We start from the raw sequence: 20,340 nt of genomic DNA, 5'->3' as shown, positions 1-20,340 counted from the left end.
AGTTCAGAAAAGGATCAGAGGCAAACTGTTGTTTAATTTTCCTCTTTCCGAACCTAGGGACAGTGAAGCTGATTTTCAGGCCCCAGCTGCTGTACAGGTTGCTTGAAAGGATCAGCAGTAATGGCGGCTGTAATACCCACAAGCCCCCGGCGCTGCAGAAAGCGCTCTGTTGACTCTGAGTCCCACGCATGTGCTCATGGCCCCCGCGCTCTCCCTCCTGCTCTACAATCGCCCATCCTGATCGGTCCACGACGCGCATGCTCAGCGCACAAAACCCCACGGTTGGAACATCGGGCGCGCATGCGAAGCCGCAACATCTGGTACACGTGCGCGGCTCAGGTGGGGGCGAGTCGGTGTTTTGCCTCAGCCGCCAGGGAGGTACGCATGTGCAGGACAACCCAACATTCTTCCTGTCAGCAATCACTCCCTCGTTTCTTTAATAAAAACAGAATATGCTGGAAATACTCAGCAGGTCAGGCAGCATCTGTGGAGACAGAAACAGAGTTAACGTTTCAGGTCGATGACCCTTCATCAGAACTGCTTGTTCTTTAGTGTCAGCCAGTGGCTCAGTGGGTAGCACTCTCGCCTCTGAGTCAGAAAGTTGTGGGTTCAAGTCCCACTCCAGAGACTTGAGCACAAAAATCTAGGCTGACACTGCAGTACAGTACTGAGGGAGTGCGGCACTGCTGGAGGTGCTGTTTTTTGGAGGAGACGTTAAACCGAGGCCCTGTCTGCTCTCTCAGGTGGACGTCAACGATCCTATGGCACTATTTGAATAAGAGCAGGGGAGTTATCCCTGGTGTCCTAGCCAATGCGTTTATCCCTCAATCAACATAACAAAAAACATAGATTATCTGGTCATTATCAGATTGCTGTTTGTGGGAGCGCGCTGTGCGCTAATTGGCTGCTGCGTTTCCTACATTACAACAGTGACTACTTCATTGGCTGTAAAACGCTTTGGGACATCCGGTGGTGGTGAAAGGCGCTATAGAAATGCAAGTCTTTCTTCCTTCACTGGTCTCACTAGTGACCTCTTCTGGCTGATGGTTGATTGACAGCCGAGCGTCCGTGCATGCGCACAAGGAGCGGCGGTTTGGACCGAGTCCGGCACAGCGACCCCTCCCGGTCACCAAGGGTAATAACCGTGCATGCCCAGAGGACACCAACCCCCCTCCCCGATTCAGAGCTACGCCTGTGCACTCGGATCCTGCCAGACGGAGTCGGCGCAGGCCATTCCGGGGAAAGGCCTTGGCGTCGGTTCCAGAGTCGCGATCGGTGATGCAAAGTGAGTTTTCTCCGCTCCGATTGGGTGGAGAATCGCGCGGTGTGGGGGGGAGGGGTGGATCAGGAGAGAATAAAGAGAAATAGAAAAACCTGAGAATCCACGAGGCCCCGGACCAAGCGGCGTCAGTTGGACGGTCCACGTGATGTCCTCAGGGACACGTGACCCGGGCTCGCGGCCTGATTGACAGGAGCTTCCGACCAATAGGGAGCGAGCGGGGCGGGGCTGGCGGAGCGAGCCGGCGGCGGGTCCTCCAACCAATCGGGGAGCCTGAGGGGCAGGACTAGCGCCGGCTGATTGTCTGATCCGCAGGGCAGCGAGTTTCTCCAGTCCCTTGTTCATGGCCAGGGGAGGCTGTGGGCCTTTATTCCCCTCATTGGACACAAGGCTCTTTAGCTCACAACACACTGGCTCAGGTTTTAATAGAGACTTTTTAAGTTCATCAATAAAAGCAGATAAACCCCGTGCTTCTGTGGAACAAACTTTCTAATATTTTATAGAATCATAGAATGGTTACAGCACAGAAGGAGTCCATTCGGCCCGTCGAGCCCGTGCCAGCTCTCTGCAAGACCACTTAAGTGAGTCCCACTCCCCGCCCTTTCCCCGTAACCCTGCAAATTTCTTTCCTCTAAGTACTTGAGGGGCCGAATGGCCAACTCCTGCTCCTATCTTCTATGTATCTTATCCGAGGCACAGGTAGGCCCCACAGTGGCGGCGGCGGCAGACCTGCGAGGAGCGGTGGCGGTGATATAAAGCGAGGTGGTGGAGCAGGTAGGCCCCACAGCAGCGGACCTGTGAGGAGCGGCGGCGGTGATATAAAGAGCGAGGTGGCAGAGTTTATTGGGTGTCTGTAGTTCTTTTGACACTTCCTGTGTCCCTGATAACCATGTGTGCGGGAAGTGTATCCAGCTGCAGCTACTGACAGACCGCATTGTGGCACTGGAGCTGCGAGTGGATACATACTGGAGCATTCGCAATGCTGAGGACATCGTGGATAGCACGTTTAGGGAGTTGGTCACACCACAGGTAAAGGCTGCGCAGGCAGGGAGAGAATGGGTGACCACCAGGCAGAGTAGTAGGCGCAGGCAGGTAGTGCAGGGGTCCCCTGTGGGCATCCCCCTCTCAAAAAGATATACTATTTTGGATATTGTTGCGGAGGGTGGCTTATCAGGGGAAGGCAGCAGCAGCCAATTTCCTGGCAACGTGGGTGGTTCTGCTGCACAGGACGGGAGGAAAAAGAGTGGGAGAGCTATAGTAATAATGGATTCTATTGTAAAGGGAATAGATAGGCGTTTCTGCGACCGCAAATGTGACTCCAGGATGGTATGTTGCCTTCCTGGTGCAAGGATCAAGGATGTCTCAGAGCGGCTGCAGAACATTTTGGAAGGGGAGGGTGAACAGCCAATTGTCGTGGTGTATATAGGTACCAATGATATAGGTAAAAAAACAGGATGAGGTCCTAAAAGCTGAATATAGGGGGTTAGGAGGTAAATTAAAAAATAGGACCTCCAAGGTAGTAATCTCAGGATTGCTACCAGTGCCACGTGCTAGTCAGAGTAGAAATAGAAGGATATTTCAGATGACTACGTGGCTAGAGGAATGGTGCAAGGGGGAGGGATTCAAATTCCTGGGACATTGGAACCGGTTCTGGGGGAGGTGGGGCTAGTACAAACTGGACGGTCTGCACCTGGGCAGGACCGGGACCGATGTCCTAGGGGGAGTGTTTGCTAGTGCTCTGGGGGAGGGTTTAAACTAAAATGGCAGAGGGTTGGGAACCTGAGCAGGGAGACAGAGGAAAGGGAAACAAGGAAAGAAGCAAAAGACAGGAAGGAGAAAAACAAAGGTGGCGGTCAGAGAAATCATGGTTTTAAATCAAACATAGCCACAGTAAATAATAATTCTAAAAGGTGTAAGAGTGTTTAAAAAACAAGCCTGAAGGCCTTGTGTCTTAATGCGAAGAGCATTCGTAATAAGGTGGATGAATTAGTTGCGCAAATAGAGGTAAACGGATATGATATGATTGGGATTCCGGAAACATGGCTCCAGGGTGACCAAGGCTGGGAACTTAACATCCAGGGGTATTCAATATTCAGGAAAGATAGGCAAAAAGGAAAAGGAGGTGGGGTAGCATTGCTTTTTAAAGAGGAGATTAACACAATTGAAAGAAAGGATATTAGCTCTGATGATGTGGAATCTGTATGGGTAGAGCTGAGAAATACCAAGGGGCAGAAAACGTTAGTGGGAGTGTTATACAGACCTCCAAACAGTAATGCGGAGGTTGGGGATGGCATTAAATGGGAAATTAGAGATGCGTGCAATAAGGGCACAGCAGTTATCATGGGTGACTTTAATCTACATATAGATTGGGCTAACCAAATTAGTAACCATACTGTGGAGGAGGAATTCCTGGAGTGTTTACGGGATGGTTTCCTGGACCAATATGTCGAGAAACCAACTAGAGATCAGGCCATCTTAGACTGGGTATTATGTAATGAGAAAGGATTAATTTGCAATCATGTTGTGCGAGGCCCCTTCGGTCAGAGCGATCATAATATGATAGTAATTTTCATTAAGATGGAGAGTGAAGTAGTTGACTCAGAGACTAGGGTCCTGAATTTAAATAAAGGAAACTACGATGGTATGAGGCGCGAGTTCGGTTGGATTGATTGGGGAATGTTACTCAAAGGCTTGATGGTGGATAGGCAATGGCAAACATTCAAAGATCGCATGGATGAACTACAGAATTTGTTCATCCCTGTTTGGCATAAAAATAAAACAAAAAATGTGACTCAACCGTGGCTAACAAGGGAAATTAGGGATAGCATAAGATCCAATGAGAGGACATATAAATTGGCCAGAAAAAGTAGTAAACCTGAGGATTGGGAGCAGTTTAGGATTCAGCAAAGGTGGACAAAGGGATTAATTAAGAGGGGGGAAATAGAGTATGAGAGTAAGCTTTCAGGGAACATAAAAACTAACTGTCGATATGTGAAGAGAAAAAGATTGGTGAAGTCAAGCATAGGTCCCTTGCAGTCAGAATCAGGGGAATTTAGAATGGGGAACAAAGAAATGGCAGGCCAATTAAATACATTCTTTGGTTCTATCTTCACAAAGGAGGACACAAATAACCTCCCAGAGATGTCGGGGAACATCGGGTCTAATGAGAGGGAGGAACTGAAAGAAATCAGTATTTGTAGGGAAATGGTGTTAGGGAAATTGATGGGATTGAAGGCCGATAAATCCCCAGGGCCTGATAATCGACATCCTAGGGTACTTAAGGAAGTGGCCCAAGAAATAGTAGATGCATTGCTGGTCATCTTCCAAAATTCAATAGACTCTGGAACAGTTCCCATGGGTTGGAGGGTTGCTAATATTACCCCACTATTCAAAAAAGGTGGTAGAGAGAAAACGGGGAATTATATCGGTAGTGGGGAAAATGCTAGAGTCCATTATAAAAGATGTAATAGCAGAGCACTTGGAAAACAGTGACAGGATCGGACAAAGTCAACATGGATTTGCAAAAGGTAAATCATGCTTGACTAATCTACTGGAATATTTTGAGGATGTAACTGGTAGAATAGATAAGGGAGAACCAGTGGATGTGGTGTATTTGGACTTTCAGAAGGCTTTCGATAAGGTACCGTATAAGAGATTAGCATGTAAAGTTAAGGCACATGGGATTGGGGGCAAGGTACTGACTTGGATAGACAACTGGTTGGCAGACAGGAAGCAAAGAGTTGGATTAAACGGGTCTTTTTCTGAGTGGCAGGCAGTGACTAGTGGGGCACCGCAGGGATCGGTCCTAGGACCCCAGCTATTCACAATATATATAAATGATCTAGACGAGGGAACTAGATGTAACATCTCCAAGTTTGCAGACGACACAAAGCAGGGTGGGCGTGTGTGAGGAGGATGCCGAAAAACTCCAGTATGATTTGGACAGGTTGGGTGATTAGGCAGAAGCATGGCAGATGCAGTATTATGTGGATAAATGCGAGGTTATCCACTTTGGTGGCAAAAACAGGAAGGCGGATTATTATCTGAATGGCAATAGATTGGGAGAAGGGGAAGTGCAACGAGACCTGGGTGTCCTTGTGCACCACTCGCTGAAGGTAAGCATGCAGGTGCAGCAGGCGGTTAAGAAGGCAAATGGTATGTTGGCCTTCATAGCAAGAGGGTTTGAGCACAGGAACAAGGATGTCTTGCTGCAGTTGTACAGGGCCTTGGTGAGACCACATCGTGAGTATTGTGTGCAGTTTTGGTCGCCTTATCTGAGGAAGGATGTCCTTGCCGGGGAAGTAGTTCAACGAAGAGTCACCAGGCTGATACCTGGGATGGCAGGAATGACGTATGAGGAGAGATTGGGAGGATTGGGCTTGTACTCACTGGAGTTTAGAAGAATGAGAGGGGGTCTCATTGAAACTTATAAAATTCTGACAGGACTGGACAGACTAGATGCAGGAAGGATGTTCCCGATGGTCGGGGAGTCCAGAATCAGTGGTCACAGTCTAAGGATACGGGGTAAGCCATTTAGGACAGAAATTAGGAGGAATTTCTTCACCCAGAGAGTGGTGAACCTGTGGAATTCTCTCCCACAGAAGGCAGTAGAGGCCGATACATTAATATATATTCAAGAAGAAGTTGGATATATTTCTTAAGGCTAAAGGGATCAAGGGGTGTGGGGAGAAAGTAGGGACCGGTTACTGAATTTTGATGATCAGCCATGATCGCATTGAATGGCGGAGCAGGCTAGAGGGGCCAAATGGCCTACTCCTGCTCCTATCTTCTATGTTTCTATGTTTGTATGTTTCTATGCTTCAGTTTGAACTGGAGTGGAGATGGAGGAGAAGGTGTTGGGTTTAACCCCCAGTACTTCTGAGCCCAGGAGGACCCAACAATTTCCAATGTGAGACTGTCAAGGGAGGTGGATTCGAGGGGAGATTAGGTTGTTACACCGACACTGTCCGTACAATGTAAAAGAGTATTGTTTTAGGAACAAGTATTTCTGTACAGGCTTTTAATCCAGTTTACATCTGCAGATTTGTTTTAATTCATTCTTGGGATGTGGGTGTCGCTCGCAAAAGCAGCAAATATTGCCAATCCCCAGTCTCCCATTGAGAAGGGGGTGGTGAGTCGCCTTCTTGAACTGCTGCAGTCCGTGTGGTGAAGGTATTCCCAAAATGTTGTTCGGTAAGGAGTTCCAGGATTATGACCCAGCAACGATGAATATATCTGAGTCAGGATGATGTGTGACTTGGAGGGGAACTTGAATGTGATGGTGCTCCCCTACAACAGCTGCCCTTGTCCTTCTAGGTGGTGGAGGTTGCGGGTTTTGGAGGTTCTATCAAAGTTCTGGTCGAGTTGCAGATGTATAAAGTTCCTTTCCTTCGCCCCCTCCCCCTCCCACCTCTCTCCTCCCATAGAGGCCAGAGTCTTGTGTAGGCCCAGACCAGGTGGTGGATTCCCTTCTCTGCAGGACATTAGTGAACCAGTTGGGTTTTTATGACAATCCGGCAGCTTTCATGGTCACTTTTTTCTAGTGCCGGCCCACCAAATGACCAGATTCAATGAGCTCAATTTCACAACCTACCTTTGTGGGTTGTCTCTCACGCTCCCTGTTTTAAATTAATTTTACAGGACACTGGAAGGGGAGGATTTACAGATGGTAAGCTCAAACCAAACCTCACTTCAAGATCTGACCGAGTCACTCGACTCATTGGATTTGAACATCACGGGCCTCTGAACATGAAAGCAAAGAGCACCGTTCACAGCAGGGAGAAACCGTACACGTGTTCTGTGTGTGGACGAGGCTTCAGCCATTCCTCTGGCCTATCAAGACACAAGCGCATTCACACCGGGGAGAGGCCGTTCACCTGCTCTGAGTGTGGGAAGGGATTCACTAATTCATCCAACCTGCTGACACACCAGCGTGTTCACACCGGGCAGAGGCCGTTCACCTGCTCAGAGTGTGGTAAGGGATTCACTGATTCATCCACCCTGCTGAATCACCAGCGAGTTCACACTGAGGAGAGACCTTTTAACTGCTCGGACTGTGGGAAGTGCTATAAAGGTTCCGGGGAACTGATACGCCATCAACGTGTTCACACTGGGGAGAGACCGTTCACCTGCTCTCACTGCGGGACTGAGTTCAGGCGATCATCTGAGCTCATTGTACACCAGCGCACTCACACTGGGGAGATGCCGTTCAGGTGCTCTCACTGCGGGACTGGGTTCAGGCAGTCATCTGCGCTCACTGTCCACCAGCGCACTCACACTGGGGAGAAGCCGTTCACCTGCTCCATGTGTGGGAAGGGATTCACTCAGTCATCCCACCTGCTGAGACACCAGCGAGTTCACACTGGGGAGAGGCCGTTCACCTGCTCCGTGTGTGGGAAGGGATTCACTAATTCATCCAACCTGCTGAGACACCAGCAAGTTCACAAGTGACTGCAGGGGTTGGATTCTGTTGTTGTTGCTGCTGTTAATCACATCCAGGACTGAACCATGTTAATTCTGACAGTTTGGGATTGTTTCTGCTGATGTTATTAACTCCGGGAACTGGGCTGGAGTGTAATATTCTGGATAGAAGTCAAATAAATCAACTTTGTTTCAAACACATTGTTGTAGATTTTTGTCTTTCCCACCTGAGTGTTTAGCATCACCTGGCCGAAGCTCAGAAAGGACAATCTGGGAGAGGATCATACGGTGGGAACAGAACTCCAGCCTGGACACAGTCCTTCAGGGCCACACTGAGAGGGGCAAACGGCACTTTGGTCTTTCTTGTCTCTCTTCACTGACAGCAAAGTTGCCGTGCGGGTTGATCTCGAGGTGTGTGAGAAACTTGTCCCAGCCGCTCTCTGCCATGGTTCAGAGCTCCTAGGCACGGAACAGAAGGCTCCTTTAGGAATGTACCCCAGTGCTTTTTTTTTTAATGGCCTTATTAACCTGTGTTGCTACTTTTAGTGATTTGTGTATCTGTGTCCCTGGATCCCTCTGCTCCTCCAGCCCATTTAGACTCTTAGGGGGAAATTCGGTGGCGCCCCCTTTGGGTCGCTAACGTCACCACGGCTAATTTTAGCGCCCTGAAAAAGTTAGCGCCCCAGCGCATTAAATTCAGCGGTAGCGCCCCAAGCAGGAGGCAGGGTGCTACTGGAAGCGCTCCCCTCCGTCTTGAGGCGCTACCAGTGAATTTCACGGCTCTTCGTGTAAAAGTGCCACACCCATCGGCACAAAGCACCGTGTCATAGCAGACCTCCCTCCCTGATTAAAGGGGAGGGGCCTAGCACTGCGCACGCCGGGGCCCTGCTGGACCATCGGGGAGTGGGGTGTCGGTTCAAGAGGAGCGCCGGGCTGTGCGATCACGGCCGACACCCCGAAGAAGAAAGGGGAAGGGGGCAGGTGCTGCCAGTCGGCCAAAATAGAAAGTTGCCGCCCGACACCTGCCCTTTAAGTGGCGTCGCCGCGGCTGCAGAAAGGACCCCTGACTCTGTCAGTCATATCGTCCGGCGATAGGTCAGGGGTTGCAACCCAAGTTTGCAGCCGGGGTGCTGCGCGTGGCGATGACGTCATTGCCGGCGGTGCAGTGCCACGGGGAGCTACTGACTAGCTCCGCCGCTAACCTCCCGCTGAAATTCGCGGGAGGCACAAAGCAACCCAATTTCACCCCCTTGTCCAAGTAGTGAGTGGCCTCCTTATTCTTCCCACCAAACACACCCCCTCGCACTGATCTACAGTGAAATTCATTAACACACCACCTCACACTGATCTATAGTGAAATTCATTAACACACCACCTCACACTGAGCTACAGTGAAATTCATTTGCCAATTACACGCCCATTCTGAAATTTATTAATATCTTCTTGCATTTTGTCTTCCTCAGGATTAACTCTACCTCCCAATTTGGTGTCATCGACAAATTTTGAAATTGTGCTGATTCCCGAGTCCAAATCGTTTCTGTAAATGGTGAACAACAGTGATCCCAGCTCCGATCCCTGTGGAACACCACTTCCCAACTTTTGCCAGTCTGAGTAGCTGCTCCCAACCCCTACTCTCTGCTTTCTGTTTTGTGACCAGCTTGCTATCCATAACAGTATGTAAGATCGACAAGATGACCCAGGTCAGGCCGTGTGGAGTGAAGGGCCCGGCAGCAGAATGGATGGAAAGATGGCTACAAAACATAAATCAGAGGGTTGGAGTTAAGGGAAGTTTGTTGCGATCTTTCCATCCATTCTGTTGCCTGGCCCTTGACTCCACACGGCCTGACCGTGGTCATCTTGTAGACCGTACATACTGCAGACACAGTGCACCAGTGGTGGAGGGGGTGGATATTGAGTCCTGTGGCAGGGGCGCTGATGAAGTGGATTTCTCTGTCCATGAGTTTTGAGGCATCGCTAGTTGCGTTTTTCACCTCTTTCCACCTTTAAAAAAAATCTTGCTGCCAGTTTATTAAAGCCATTAACAGCCGCTCAGGTGGGACACACCAATAAATGAGGCCTTGTTTCCCTCAGAATGACAGGCCTGAACCCGAGTTAGAAAACATTTAGTAATTAAACCAGACTGGGTGGGGCCTGAAGTGCGAGTTAGTAACGGAAAATTGGTGGCCAGCGTACTTCACACCAGGGCTGAGGACCCGGGGACTGGGGTTTCTGTGTCATTTATTGATTAATTTAGTTTATTGCCCAATCTCAATCAGACTGGCGGGTCATCTTGCTGTCTGACGGAGGCGAGTGTCCCCAATGGAGGGCTCTCTATGCGGGAGTCCTTCCCAGCACCATTGGGGATCTGGGGTGGAGACTGTTGCAGGGAGCTGTCGTGTGCAACAGATTATAAGCTCCTTTCCAGACTCCAAGGCCAGATGTGTTTTTTGCGGCCTAGAGGAGTCCACGGGCCGTTTATATATTCAGTGTGAGAGGTTGCAGCTCGTGTAGTTACCTGAAGGGGCTGCTCCTCAACTCTTGGTTACACTTTAGCCCCACGCTCCTAATCTTTGGCCGCCCGGTGCGGAGTTGGGTGGGTAAATGGGAGGATCTTCTCCTGGACCTGCTCTTGGGCCTGGCAAAAACAGCAATTTGTAGACTCAGGATGGGCGGGTCCCATGGGGGGTCACTCTGGCTGCCTGCCTCTCTCCCATGGTCTTGCCCCTGCCTGGGTGGCCCTGGAGAGGGGGCAGGCGGTGTCCACCGGTTCACTTGATACCTTCCTCGACCGGTGGACACGGAAGGTATGAAGAGGCGATAATCGATCCTCACAATCACATTGTGATTTAATTATTAATTGTGTGTGTGTCACAAATACATTTCTTCTATTTTGATACAAAAGCTCTACTAGACATGTTAAACTACTAGTTATTTAATCAGGGCTGCAGCTGCTGAAAGGTTGACTGTACTGGGGTTAGTGGCCAGAGCTGGCAGACGTGTTGTTCTGAAGTCTGATGTCTCACACCTGAAGAGTCTGTTTCTGTCGTGTTGTAATGACCTTTTTCTGTTGCCTGGTGTCAGAAATAGAAATCAAAGGAAGATGATGCCCCACTCTGTTAATCAACTCTTTGACACATTTCCATTTCTTAATTTACAAAGATCACAATTCCATTAGTGAACAATGGATTGCCAGTCTGCCACTTTTTACTGAGGCTTGAAAGGATTTGCTGTGAAGCTACACCTGCCCATCTGTCTGTGTGTCACTGTGTTTGGATTGTGTTAGACAACAGTCCTAATATCTCGCCTACATCCATTACAATTTTTGAAATTTTAGATTATACTTGGAAGAAGTTGAGTTTGAATCTAACAATTCTGAAATTGGGAGCTTTTAATGATTTCTGTTTTTCACATAACTATATAGTGATGTGATCAGTCAAAGCAAATTAAAAGATGGTGCTATTTACTGAACACAACTGAATAATTCTACAAGGATGCTAACGCAGTCTTCCTCAGTATTAAATACACCCCCCAATTTAGTGTCATCAGCAAATTTTGAAATTGTACTTCTGATTCCCAAGTCCAAATCATTCATGTAAATGGTGAACAACAGTGGTCCCAGCACCAATCCCCATGGAACATCACTTCCCACCTTCCGCCCGTCTGAGTAAATACCTTTAACTCATCCCATCACTATAACTGGACTTGTCTCTATTCCCGTGCCGAGGGGATTGCTGTACCAGACGGGAGGGGCAACATTTGGGGACTCTCGATTCTCCACCAATTCCCATTCCCCTTCTTTCTGGTGGATAATGGAGGTCCACTGTGTGTAATGTGCAAGTGAGTAAGAGTTGTCAGCGAGGATTAATCAGCACTTTCTAATTGGAGATGATAATCAATGGAATCTTTCAGACAATGAATTATAGATTTTATAGCAAAGATTAATATACGATTGAAGTAAAAGTTCATAATTTTATTGTAAAATATTTCAGGAACACTCATCAGAAATTAAGGGGAAAGTTCAGACAGCAGTACTTAAAGGGACACTGCAGCCCCGACAACTCAATCAGCTATATATCCAGAATATTAAAATCCAGCCCATTTATAGGGGTTATTAACATCAGCAGAAACAAACCCCAACTGTCAGAATGAACATGGTTCAGTCCTGGATGTGATTAACAGCAGCAATAACAGCAGAATCGAACCTCTGCAGTCACTTGTGAACTTGCTGGTGTCTCAGCAGGTTGCATGACTGATTGAATCCCTCTCACACACTGAGCAGGTGAACGGCCTCTCCACGGTGTGAACTCGCTGGTGTGTCAGCAGGTTGGATGACTGAGTGAATCCCTTCCCACACATGGAGCAGGTGAACGGCCTCACCCCAGTGTGAGCTCGCTGGTGTGTCAGCAGGTTGGATGACTGATTGAATCCCTTCCCACACACGGAGCATGTGAATGGCCTCTCCCCAGTGTGAATGCGCTCGTGTCTCAGAAGGTCAGAGGAATTAGTGAATCCCTTCTCACACACGGGGCAGGTGAATGGCCTCTCTGCAGTGTGAATGAGCTGGTGTATCAGAAGGGTGGATGAATTAGTGAATCCCTTCTCACACACAGGGCAGGTGAATGGCCTCTCCCCAGTGTGAATGCACTGGTGCTCAATGAGGTGAGATGACTGGCTGAACCTCTTCCCACAGTGAGAGCAATTGAATGGTCTCTCCTCAGTGTGAAGTCACTGGTGTGTCAGAAGGTGGGATGACTGACTAAATCCCTTCCCACACTTGGAGCAGGTGAACAGCCTCTCCCTGGTGTGACAGCATCGATGAGTTTCCAGCCAGGACGGGGAGCTGAATCCCTTCCCGCAGTCCCCACATTCCCACAGTTTCTCCGTGGTGTGGGTGTCCTTGTGTCTCTCCAGGTTGGACAATCGGTTGAAGCCTCATCCACACACAACACGTGTATGGTTTCTCCCCGCTGTGAACGGTGTGATGTTTTTTCAGACTGTGTAACTGGTTAAAGCTCTTTCCACAGTCAGTGCACTGGAACACTCTCACTCGGGTGTGTGTGTCTCGGTGCTTTTCCAGTCACACCGATCTTTGAAATCTTTTCCCACAGACAGAACAGGCAAACATTTCTCCTTCCACATTCAAAGGCCGATGATATTCCCTGTAAAAGTAGTTTACAAAAGACATCACTGTAAGTTCAGGATTAAAATTCAGAACAGATAATTCTAGTTTCCATGGAACATTCTCTCCTCTCTTATTACATAGAATTACACAGATTGTACAGCACAGAAACAGGCCAATCGGCCCAACTGGTCCATGTGGTGTTTATGCTCCACACGAGCCTCCTCCCATCTCTCTTCATCTCACCCTATCAGCATCTCCTTCTATTCCTTGCTCCCATGTGTTTATCCAGCTTCCCCTTAAATACATCCATGCTCTTCACCTCAACTACTCCCTGTGGCAGCAAGTTCCACATTCTCAGCACCCTCTGGGTGAAGGAGTTTAATCTAAATAGGACTTTCCTGGGCAGCCAATCAGCACTGCTGCCTCTTTTGTGCATTTCCTGGCGAGGCGAAACAGTTGATATTTTCTGATCAAAAAGAGCTGAGCTCGGCAGCATTAGTCCTGTTTTGCCTCCTTTGGAGACCAGGTGTACGAGCAGAGTGAGCGCAGCCTTCACAGCAACTGCAATAAAATTGTTACAGTTGTGAAGGAACTTTGTGTCAGTGCACTGGACCACAAACAAAGTATGTGTGTCAATTATTGTCTTATTACCCTACTGTAAAGTGCCTTGAGATGTTTTAAAAGCTCTATATAGAAACATAGAAGATAGGAGCAGGAGTAGGTCATTCGGCCCCTCGAGCCTGCTCCGCCATTCAAAGAGATCATGGCTGATCATCCAAATTCAGTACCCTGTCCCTGCCTTCTCCCCATATCCCTTGATCCCTTTAGCCTTAAGAAATATATCCAACTCCTTTTTGAATATATTTAATGAACTGGCCTCCACCGCCCTCTGTGGCAGAGAATTCCACAGGTTCACCACTCTGGGTGAAGAAATTCCTCCTCATTTCAGTCCTACATGGCTTACCCCTTATCCTTAGACTATGACCCCTGGTTCTGGACTCCCCGGCCATCAGAAACATCCTTCCTGCATCTAGCCTGTCCAGGCCTGACAGAATTTTATAGGTTTCCATGAGATCCCCTCTCAATCTTCTAAACTCCAGTGAGTATAAACCCAATCGACTCAATCTCTCCTCATACGTCATTCCTGCCATCCCAGGTATCAGCCTGGTGAATCTTCGCAGCACTCCTTCCATGGCAAGAACGTCCTTCCCCAGATAAGGTGACCAAAACTGCACACAATACTCAAGGTGCGGTCTCACCAAGGCCCTGTACAACTGCAACAAGATGTTTTAAAAGCTCTATATAAAGGTAAGTTGTTGTTGGTGTATAGAGAACTCTGTTGAAATTTAGTGAAATGATCAATAACCAAGGAAGATCATTTCTTTGTTTGGTTCTGTTAGTTTTCATAGAATCATTGAAAAGTACAGCATGAAGGAGGCCATTCGGCCCATCGTGCCTGTGCTGGCTCTTAGAAAGAGCACTCGTGCTTAGTCCCACATCCCTGCTTGTTGTCCGTAACCCTGTAAGATCCTCATCCCCAAGTACCCGCCCAACTCCCTTTTAAACTCATTGATGGAATCAGCTCATGACCTTTTCAGGTCGAGCGTTCCAGATCCTGACAACTCTCTGAGTTTTATTCAATTGTTACCACAGTTGTTTCTGTGGAGGTTTAATAATAAATGCATTTTGCTGTGAAAGCAATTAAAACATTCCTAGTATATAAATAGACAGATGCATCAAAATATTAAAATTGTGGGAGGGGGGTCAGTGCTCGCCAGGGCCCAATAAAAAATGGAATTCTTCTTTCCCAACCCAATGCTCAGAAGATGAAGTCCCAGAGCTGCCTCTGGCTCGGTTCCACCTGCCCTATTCTGACAAGCTGAGGTGTTGGTCAGTGCACTGTGATTGCCCTGTGGGCAGAAAATGGCAAATCTAGAAATATGACCAAAATAACACATTTGACCCCAAAGCTGTAAATCCCTGTCCCACACACTCTCCCTCCTCCCTGTGCTGAAATCCAAACCCATCGCACCATCTCCAACATTTCTTTCCTCCACTCCCAGTTTTCCCCCTCCCTCTACTCTGGTTGGGTTCAGTTCTCCACCCGCTGTGTGCAGAGTGAGAATAAAATCAATGAGTCAATGATTGCCTCTCTTGGTCACTGGGACCCTGAAGCCCTGCCCACTCTCTGTTCCTGTACAAAGATGGCCGTGCATGCACCCTGCTGCAGGTAGAACCGGTCTGTCTTTCCTTCACCAAGATGGCGGCGCGTAACCCAGGCCTGTCACTGAGAAAAAGCCTCACCGCTGCCGTCCGGCGGAACACATTCGGCCGCTGGATCTCATTCGGGCCTGAGACCGCTCTCCAACTTTATTAACCCTGCGGAGCGGCCTACCCGCAGTTTGTTTATTTATTTATTTATTTTAATGACATTCACAGAGCTCAAGTCTCGGCTCTTGGTACAAAGTCACAAGGCCTCATGCCTGCAAGGCAGGGGTCCCAGCCTCTTCAAGTTAATGATGTGATCTCCAAGCTTCTTGATCATCTTCACTTGTTCATCCAGATAGTGGGTCTCCAGGAATTCACACAGTTGAGGGTCGGCGCTCCCAATGGAGAGTTTGTGCAGATCCAGCAGACTCTGGTCGACATTCTTCTCCATCTGCAGGGCTCACTGCATCGCTGAGCGCAGCCTCCCACTCTCCCAGCCGAACAAATGGACTGTAAAGAAGCTTAAAAACACTGGATTAATTAAAAAAACTTAGCAAATTAAATTAAAATCACATTGGCCAGGGTGATGATGCAATCCAGTCTCCGCGGCACCCACTGCTCTCGGAAGGTCTCAAGTGTGCCGGCAGACACCGCGTGCTCCATCTCCAGGGCCAACGGGCGCGAACATAGCCGCGGAAGAGAGGCAGGCAATCGGGCCGAACGACCCCCCCCCCGACCGCCCGCTGCCTGGACCTGTTTATGGTCACTTTGGCCAGGCCCAGGAGCAATCCCACAAGGAGGTCCTCTGACCTGCCCTCTCTCCTCCGCACTGGGTGGCCGTAGATCAGGAGCGTGGGATTGAAGTGCAGCCAAAAACCGAGAAGCAGCCACTTCAAATAATGGAACAGGGGCTGGAAACTCTCACATTCCACATAAACATGGAACACGGACTCCTCTAGGCCGCAAAAATAGCAAGAGGCCTGGGAGTCCGTGAACTTATCTAAAATCTTATTGCACGGGACTGCACCATGCAACACCGTCCAGGCCAAGTCCCCAATAGATAAAGGGAGGACTCCCGCATAGAGCGACCCCCATTGGGGACCTCCGCCTGATGGCAAAATGGCACGCCAAGGCGTGTCCGGACGGCAGGCAAAGATGACAAAGTGGAGAGTGTGCAGGAGCAGCCCGTACAGGAAACCCCTCCGCGCAGAACTAAAAGGCACGGAGGGCATTTCCTCGAGATGGCTCAAGTTGTGAGGCGCCAGTTCCCGAGAGGGGTTTCAGGGCCGTGCGCCGATGAGGAATTCCGTCCGAACAGGGGTCAGTTCGGACGGGATCGCCCCACATGCCTGAGCCTCCTCGATACACCTATTGGAGTCGGGGCCCAGCGCCACTTTCAGCGTCTCGATGGCTTTGGCCACGAGCCGGACGTTGGCCCAGGACAGGCGCTGTGCCAGCTCCCCCGGCACCATCCAGCCCGCTCCTCCGCCATCGAGCAGGTCCCCGAACCTGGTCACCTTACCAGGCACAGCCCTGCCCTCCGCCAGCTGCCCGATCCAGCGGTCACGGAGGTGCGGATTCCTGAGCAGTGGCTCCTGAAGGAGAGCCGCCACTCCTGACGGGGGAGAACTCCGCCTGGAGGCGATGCTGTTCCAGACCCATAGCAGTTCCTGGTAGAAGACAGGCAACTCCCACAGGTAGGCACGGGTACAGCCCAACTCCACAAACAGGAGCTGTGTGTCATAGTTGAGGCCGTGCAGCTGGCGGAAGAAATACGTCACCAGCGCACACCATCGAGGAAGATTCTCGACGTACAGGCATCTCTGCAGGGTCTGAAGATGGAAAGTCACCGCCCAGGTGCAAAGGCACACCAGCGCCTGACCGCCCTCCCTAAGCGGGAGACTCAGAACCGCGGCAGAGACCCAGTGCTTCCCTCTGTCCCAGAAGAAGTCGATGAGCTTCTTCTACATCTTGGTGACAAACGCAGGGGGCAGGATCAAAGTGACCAACCGGTACCACAACATGGCGGCCACCAGTTGGTTTATGACCAGTGCTCGACCCCTGTAGGACAACACTCGGAGCAGTTCTGTCCAGCGCCCTAGGCGAGCGGTGACTTTGGCCACCAGCTCCTGCCAGTTCACTGGCCAGGCATCCTCAGCGGGGCTGAGGTAGACTCCCAAGTAGAGGAGGTGCGTGGTGCTCCAGGCGAAGGGCCTGAACTCCCCCGGCAGGGAGTCCACCCGCCACTGGCCCACCAGGAGTCCAGAACATTTCTCCCAGTTGATCCTGGCGGAGAATGCGTCCGAGTAAATCTGCTGGCATTCTCGCATCCTCCGCAAGTCAGCAGGATCTGTGACCATGAGGAGCACATCATCGGCGTACGCCGAGAGGACGACTTCCATGCCCGGCCCTTGCAGAGCCAGTCCCGTCAACCTCTTCGGCAAGAGACGCCGGAAAGGCTCCACGCAGACGGCATATAACTGACCGGACATGGGGCATCCCTAACGCACCCCCCTCCCGAAGCGAAGGGTCGCCGTCAAAGACCCGTTAACTTTTATCAGACACTCCGTGGCGGCGTACAGAAGTCAGATCCGGGTGACAAAATGCGTCCCGAACCAGAATGCGCGCAGAGTCCCGAAGAGATACTCGTGATCCACCCTGTTGAATGCCTTCTCCTGATCCAGGGAAAGGAAGGCAACCGACAGACCAGCCCTCTGGTAATGGTGGACAAGTTCCCGAACCAGATGGATGTTATCGTGGATAGTCCGGCCCGAGACCGTGTAGGACTGGTCGGGGTGGATCATGTGGGCCAGCACGGTGCCAAGGCAGGCGGACATGGCCCTGGCAAAAATTTTATAATCCATTCTAAGGAGGGAGACCGGGGGCCAGTTTTTAAAAAGCGGAGATCACCCCTCTTATGCAGCAGGCCCTGCACCACGAGAGGGGCATCTCCCCGGTCGCCAGACTTTCCCCCAGGACCCACGCATTGTCGCCCCCCAGGACATCCCAGAATGCCCTGTGGAACTCCACAGCCAGCCCGTCCAGCCCTGGGGACTTTCCACTCGAGAGCTGGCCGAGGGCACCGGTCAGCTCCGCCAAGCTTAGCGGAGCATCCAATTTTTCGGCGCCCTCCGGGCCGACCTTCAGTGGGTCCTCCCACAAAATTCTGCGCGCATCCTCGCTGGATGGATCCGGAGAGAACAGAGTACCGTAATAGGCCCGGGTCTCCACACTGATCTCCTCCGGATCCGAGACAAGAGATCCATCATCGGCCAGCAGCCCCAAGAGCTGCTTACGGACCCCCCGTCTTTTTTCCAGCGAGTAGAAGAAGGGGGAGCCGCGGTCCAGGTCCCGGAGGATCTGGATCCACGACTTCACATACGCGCCTCGGGACCCGACGGGCTGCAGGTCCTTCAGTGCGCCCTTCTTCTCTTCGTACACCTTCCGCAGGGCTGAGTCCTCGACGACTTGACCGAGACGGGACTCCAGGTCGAGCACCACCCTCTCCAACCGCCCGACCTGGGCCTCCCGCCTCTTGGTCGACTCCCTCCCATACTCCTGACAGAAGAGATGGACGTGAGCCTTGCCCATGTCCCACCATAGCCTCAAGGAGGGGAAGCCCCCCCCGCTTCCTTCTCCAGTCGGCCCAGAACTGACGAAACGAATCCCGGAACCGCTCGTCCTCCAGCAGCAGTTTGTTAAAATGCCAGTACGCAGGCCACCCCCCCGTGTGTGTAACAGAACGAGCTCCGCCCACACCAGGTGGTGGTCCGTGCATGGCACCAGCCGCATGGAAGCCGCCGGAATGCAGGAGACGTACGCCCGGGAAATGTAAAGGCGGTCGATTCTGGACCTTCCTCCTCCAGACCTCACATAAGTGAAGGCGCTGGAGTCGGGATGGAGATTTCGCCAGACGTCCACCAAGTCGAAGGACCCGACCAGGTCCCTCAACTTCTCCATCACCGCCAGGCTGTATGGGGGACCTGAACGGTTCCTCGCCTCGAGGGTACAATTAAAATCCCCCCCGAGGATGACGCACTCGCCGACGTCGATGGAGCCCAGAAGAACGGACACTTCTTCAAAGAATCGCACTTGCTTCGCACCGGCCGCGGGGGCATACATGTTCACTAGATGGAGCGGCATGCCCCCCAGGTGAACAGTGACCTGGAGCAAACGGCCCGGCACGTACTCCTTGACCCCCAAGATCTCTGGCTGAAAATGCGGGGCCAGCAAGATAGCCACCCCACTGGAATAGTTGGAGAGGTGACTCATGCTGACCCCTCCTTGCCACTCCAGGAGCCACGTGGCCTCATCCTCCGGAATGGTGTGGGTTTCTTGCAGGAAGCACACCGCATACCTCCCATCCCGGAGGACCGAGAAGTTATTAAATCTACGGCGTGCATCTCTGCTGCCGTTGATGTTGAGGCTGGCGATGGTTATCTTCATGACAAGAGCATAGTGCAACCTCTACTTAACCTAATGGGAGGAGGGAGAGTGGCCACTATTCGACTGCCACTCCCTCAGCAGCCCAGCGAGGAACTTGTTGATGCGATGCTGCTCGCGTGGCCCCGCTCTCTCGTCCGCGCCCATGGATTTGACAGTGGCACGGACGGAGCCGACGAGCAGCGCCAGATCTGACCATCTGTCTAGGGCCAGCCGGATTTTGCCAGGGCGACCCTGGCATGCAGCCAGAAAGTCCTGGAGTTCCACAACGGGGATGAGGGGGTACCCGGAGGGGGGCACGAGGGTATCTGCCACCTCACTGGCGACGGAGTCTGACTCGTCCCCGGTGCTCTCCGCCGGGAGGTCGTCATCAGCCAGCCCTGCCTCTGTCTCGATCCCACCCCCAGGATCGGCAGCAGAGGATTCCTCCCTGGGCTCCTCCGGAGGTGCCAGGTCAGGAGGCGGCAGTGGTTCGGTGCCCCCCTCTGCCCCAGGCACTGCGGTGCACGGGGAAACCAGGGAGAACACTATCCCCATTTCCACCAACATCCCCGGCGACAGCATCGGAGACGGTGTCAGGGGTTCTTCCCCCTCACCGCCATCAGCCACCAACCCAGCAGACTGGGGAGCTTGAATACATTCATCGGCCACGTCGAGCAGCGGCTGGGAATGGTCTGTACTGTACTGCGCGAGCCCAGCCTCACTGGCCTCGCCCACCCCAGTCTCGAGCGTGCCAACATGGCGAGATGTAACGGTTCTTCTGTTATTTCCTCCGCGGGTAGATCCGCGGTCCCCCCCATGCGCAGGGTCTCTTCCCCATCCCCAGGAGGCGCAGGCGGGACAGACTCATTTGTCGTACCCTCCCGAG

At 51.3% G+C, this 20,340-nt stretch overlaps 1 pseudogene; it reads left to right on the top strand.

Annotated features, from left to right (window-relative positions):
- The first annotated feature begins 5,563 nt into the window (after nucleotides 1–5,563).
- Nucleotides 5,564–7,858, top strand: LOC147091969 (uncharacterized; annotated as a pseudogene).
- The last annotated feature ends 12,482 nt before the right edge of the window (nucleotides 7,859–20,340 follow it).

This window comes from Somniosus microcephalus, unplaced genomic scaffold (genome assembly GCF_052327205.1).
Source record: "Somniosus microcephalus isolate GS21.2 unplaced genomic scaffold, FLI_Smic_1.0 unresolved_chr3, whole genome shotgun sequence".
NCBI classification, from domain to species: domain Eukaryota; kingdom Metazoa; phylum Chordata; class Chondrichthyes; order Squaliformes; family Somniosidae; genus Somniosus; species Somniosus microcephalus.
The sequence above is the reverse complement of the archived record's forward strand: the minus strand, read 5'-3'. Positions and strand labels throughout refer to the sequence as shown.